This window comes from Perognathus longimembris, chromosome 18 (assembly GCF_023159225.1).
Source record: "Perognathus longimembris pacificus isolate PPM17 chromosome 18, ASM2315922v1, whole genome shotgun sequence".
Lineage (NCBI taxonomy): Eukaryota > Metazoa > Chordata > Mammalia > Rodentia > Heteromyidae > Perognathus > Perognathus longimembris.
In genome coordinates this window covers 42,916,912-42,922,158 of record NC_063178.1, presented here as the reverse complement: position 1 = coordinate 42,922,158, position 5,247 = coordinate 42,916,912, and the positions used below count along the sequence as shown (strand labels likewise).

The window sequence follows — 5,247 nt, the reverse complement described above, 5'->3', positions numbered from 1 at the left end:
GGGACGACACCATTGGTCAAGGTAGGGAGGTGCTTGACAATTAGCACTAGACTCTTAGTAGGGATCTGCATAGCGGCCTTGAAGCCTACTACGTTATCTAAGGTGATTGAGACTGTATAGCTCCCCAGTGAGTCCCTGGCTGCTTTCTTGAACCTGTTCTGGAGGCCTATAGGACAAGTAGACCTACAGATCTCGAGTCCCCAGAGCATCAAAGAGACCTAATTCTGTCCTTTGTTACCCAGAAAAGATCTACAAATATGTTGAAATGAGTACATCTAGCTATAATACATGTATCAGTAACAAATAACTCAGTAAAAATTAGAAATTGTCTTTCAAGCTGAAAATTTTGAAAATACTCTAAGATTAATTCAATTAATTAATTCAATTGTAGACATGCAAAAATTTCTTTGCTGAAATCTCGAAAATCCATTGACATGGTTTCAAAAGATCTAAATTAAGATGCGAGCGGTAGCTGGCATTCAGTCCCTCGCGCTCCGGCTTCTCCATTATCCGTAGCGGCCATCAACATCTCTCAGGTCCTTCTTGGCTCATCTGCACCCCTCCTCTCTGCACCCTCTGCGGTCATAACCTGCCATCATGGTGAAGCTTGCAAAGGCTGGTAAAAATCAAGGTGAGTCCAAGAAAATGGCCCCTCCCCCAAAGGAGGTAGAAGAAGACAGTGAAGATGAAGAAATGTCAGATGACGAAGAAGATGAAAGCAGTGGAGAGGAGGTTGTCATCCCACAAAAGAAAGGCAAGATGGCTACAACTCCAGCGAAGAAGGTTGTTGCCCAAACAAAAAAGGTTGCAGTGGCCACACATGCCAAGAAAGTAGCCATTACTCCAAGAAAGTAGCTGTTACTCCAGCCAAGTAGGCGGCAGCCACCCCAGCCAAGAAGGCCGCTACCCCAGCGAAAGCAGTTGCAGTGTCTGGCAAGAAGGGAGCCACCCAAGGGAAAGCAGTGGTAGCAAGTCTTGGTAAAAAAGGTGCTGTCACTCCTGCTAAGGGAGCAAAGAATGGTAAGAATGCCAAGAAGGAAGACAGTGAGGAGGAGGAAGAGGAGGAGGAGGAGGTTGAGCCAGTAGTGATGAAAACAGCAGCTGCTGCCGCTGCCTCCGAAAATGAGGATGAGGAAGAGGAGGAGGATGACGATGAGGAGGAGGAGGAGTCTGAAGAAGAAGCTATGGATACCATACCAGCAAAAGGAAAGAAAGCACCTGCAAAAGCTGCTCCTGTGAAAGCCAAGAGTGTGGCAAAGGAGGAAGATGAAGAAGATGAGGATGAAGAGGAGGAGAATGAAGAGGAGGATGAGGAAGAAGATGAAGAGGAAGAAGAGGAAGAAGAGCCTGTTAAAGAAGCACCTGGAAAACGAAAGAAGGAAATGAGCAAACAAAAGGAAGTTCCTGAAGCCAAGAAACAGAAAGTGGAAGGCTCAGAACCAACCACACCTTTTAATCTCTTTATTGGAAACCTGAACCCAAACAAATCTGTCCAAGACTTAAAAACTGCCATCAGTGAACTTTTTGCTAAAAACGATCTTACTGTTATGGATGTCAGAACTGGTACAAACAGGAAATTTGGTTATGTGGATTTTGAATCTGCCGAAGACCTAGAAAAAGCCTTGGAACTCACTGGCTTAAAAGTCTTCGGCAATGAAATTAAACTAGAAAAACCCAAAGGAAGAGACAGTAAGAAAGTTCGTGCAGCAAGAACACAAGAACACTCCTGGCCAAAAATCTCTCATTCAACGTTACTCAGGATGATTTAAAAGAAGTATTTGAAAATGCTATGGAAATCAGAGTAGTCAGCCATGATGGGAAAAGTAAAGGGATTGCCTATATTGAATTTAAGACAGAAGCTGATACAGAGAAATCCTTTGAAGAAAAGCAGGGGGCAGAAGTTGATGGGCGAAACATTGCCCTGCATTCCACTGGAGAGAAATGACAAAGACAAGAATCAAAAGGTGAATCAAAGACGCTGGTTTTAAGCAATCTCTCCTAGAGTGCAACAGAAGTAACTCTTCAGGAAGTATTTGAGAAGGCAACTTTTTTTTGTTTGTTTGTTTGTTTTGTTTTGTTTTGTTTTGTTTGCCAGTACTGGGCCTTGGACTCAGGGCCTGAGCACTGTCCCTGGCTTCTTCCCGCTCAAGGCTAGCACTCTACCACTTGAGTCACAGTGCCACTTCTGGCCATTTTCTGTATATGTGGTGCTGGGGAATTGAACCCAGGGCTTCAAGTATACGAGGCAAGCGCTCTTGCCACTAGGCCATATCCCCAACCCCGAGAAGGCAACTTTTATCAAAGTGCCTCAGAACCCAAATGGCAAGGGTATGCGTTCATAGAATTTGCTTCATTTGAAGATGCTAAAGAAGCTCTGAACTCATGTACTAAGAGGGAAATTGAGGGCAGAGCCATCAGGCTGGAGTTGCAAGGACCCAGGGGGTCACCAAATGCCAGAGTCTATGCATCCAAAACATTGTTTGTCAAGGGTCTGTCTGAGGAAACCACTGAAGAGACTTTAAAGGAATCATTGACCGGGAAACGGGGTCCTCCAAAGGGTTTGGCTTTGTAGACTTCTGTTAGGGATTGCCCTTCCCCCAGCCCAGGGACAATGGGAGGGAGCCCCTCCCACCTTCTGGCCTCAACCGGAAAAGAAAGCCTCTGCCCCTGGGAGGCAAACACGTGCGTGCCACCATGATGGGGTTGTCACGCCCACAAAGGAAGTTTCATGATATCACTTGATGGACATGGTCTTTAGCCTATGACCGGCCCTTGGGCCAGCCCCCTTTCTTTCCCGCCATTACCTCTATATAAGTGCCTCTCCCTATTAAAGATTTTGAGACGCATCCCACCACTGCAGCGTGTCCCTGATGCCATCTTTCTGCCCCCGCTCCTGGTAACATGTGAGGGGACTGGGGGGAGGGGAGGCTTCAGCAACCTTTCCTCAACTTAGCGCAATTCCATGAGAGTATGCCTTTGGCCTCCTGCTGGCGGAAGGCAAGGCCGAGTGCTCTTTCATAGATTTTGGGGTTCAGGCATTCTCCCTGGGAGTTTGGGGAGGAAGGGATCGTTCAGATCCCGACAGACTTCTACAGTGATGAGTCTGCCAAGGAGGTCATGGATGCCATGGAGGATTATGAAATTGATGGAAACAAAGTTATTTTGGACTGGGCCAAGCCTAAGGGTGAAAGTGGCTTTGGGGGTTGAGGTGAAGGCCGAGGTGGCTTTGGAGGTCGAGGAGGTTTCCGGGGAGGCAGAGGAGGAGGAGGTGGTGGTGGAGACTTCAAGCCACAAGGAAAGAAGACAAAGTTTGAATAGTTGCTTCCGTTCCTGTTTTTCCCTCTTCCATTTGAAAGAAAGGACTCTGAGGTTTTTACTCTGTCACCTGTGTAATGACAGAGCCTTCTGAGGACATTCCAAGATGGTGTGCTGCCTGTGGTCTACTTGGAATCCATAGAGCTTACATTTCAAGAGAGATACCCTGTTGGTTTTGACTGAATATTCATATAAACTTTTTAAAGAGAAGAGTGATAGAGCTAACCCTTATCTGTAAGTTTTGAATTTATATTGTTTCATCCCATGTACAAAACCATTTTCTTCCTACAAATAGTTTTTTTTGTGTTGGGGTTGTAAAAGAAAGAATGTTTTATCATGAAAAAAAAGATCTAAATTAAAATACAGCAAAAGTTTATGCAAGTAAAAGATTCAGTAAATCTGAAATCTAGGAGGCAGCTGCCGTAGTAACAAGGTGTTCTGTGTTACAGAGAGCTTTTGTTTTTTCCTCCAAAGCAGTAGTATACCACACAATAGTGATAAAAGACTGGTTTATAGCTTGGGGGTTCAGTGCTTGCTTAGAAGGCACAAGGCCCTGGATTCTATCCACAGTATACGTAAAATGAGTGACTCGATGATAGATATATAAACAGATAAAGAATAAGTAGCATAGCCCTATATGTTCACGATGATCAATGCAGTCATTTATTATCATTACCAAATATTATGCACCATTCGCAATGGCATCTGCCACATGAGCTCCCTCATTTAGGAGATATTTTTAATGAGACATTTGTTTGAGACTTTAAGATGCAGACAGAAATTTCTTTATAAATATATTCATAATACTTAAATATCATTTGTGCCTTGGTTAAAAAGATAAATAAACTTAGGTGTGCACAGTGGCTTGTAAGTAGTAAAAGTGTGTTAAGGCTTAAGGAAATTGTCTAATTTCTAAGACTGGGTGAAGCTTCCAGGACGGGATCTGTTCAAGGTCAGACAGGTGGACACGTCCACAAGGGGTTCTAGAGCCAAGGAGAGGGACGAGTCTAAGAAAACACATGGATGTCAGGAGAACCATTCTGGGGCTGTCCCCAGTGCGTTCCGGGCGGCAGAACTCCACCCAGGAGAGGGGGCTGAACAAAGGAGAAACCTGGAGGAAAACAGGCATTTCCAGAAGGCCTGAGCTCGGCTGCATAGCTGCTGCCCTGGGGGGGGGGGGGGAGGACAGGTCATTAGAGCTCCCAGCTGGTCAGGGCACTGTTGGATTGTACAGGAAGGAGTGACTCAGAACTGCCAAGCTCGGAACCTGTGGTGCAGGGCAAGGGAAGAGCCTTGACGAGGCATGCGCACCAGGCCGAGGCTCTCGAGAACACCTGCTTGAGGACAAGCAGCGTCCTGGGCAGCTGGGTCTGGAAAGTGTGAAGATGGTGCCAGGCCTTGTATAACTTCAATTACCACAATCCCACTGTGCTGTATCAGCTATTATTTTTGCATGTGGGACTATTAAAAACAAACAAGAAGCGCAAAGAACACAAACCCTAAATCATTTCCATTAGACACTGTCATCAATGCCTTCTACTAAAAGCAAAGGCCAAATGGGTTTGTTTCCCTCATGAACAAAACGACAGTTACAAGCCAGGATGTCCATTGGTGTTGGTTTTACATTGCTACTCCTTGAGGACTTGAACCTTGGCTTCAATACATGCAGGGAATTTTATTTAAAACACTTTTCAATTACTATGTGTGTTTGTTTTAATCATGCCCAACGTTGGCTGTCTTCTGGTTGTGTATCTTACTCCTATGTAATGAATGACCCAAGAAGTGCTGAAGCCATTGTAAGCATCGTGCTGTTTGCTTGCTCCGATTCTTCTTCTTTTTCAGTGGTATGTCGTGGGTTTGAAGCCGAGGCCACAAGCTTACTAGGCAGGCAACCTGCCACATGATGCAGAGCCCCGGCCCTTCCTTGCTTGG

At 45.4% G+C, this 5,247-nt stretch overlaps 1 pseudogene; it reads left to right on the top strand.

Annotated features, from left to right (window-relative positions):
- The first annotated feature begins 560 nt into the window (after positions 1-560).
- On the top strand, positions 561-2,572 carry LOC125366985 (annotated as a pseudogene).
- Positions 2,573-5,247: the final 2,675 nt, after the last annotated feature.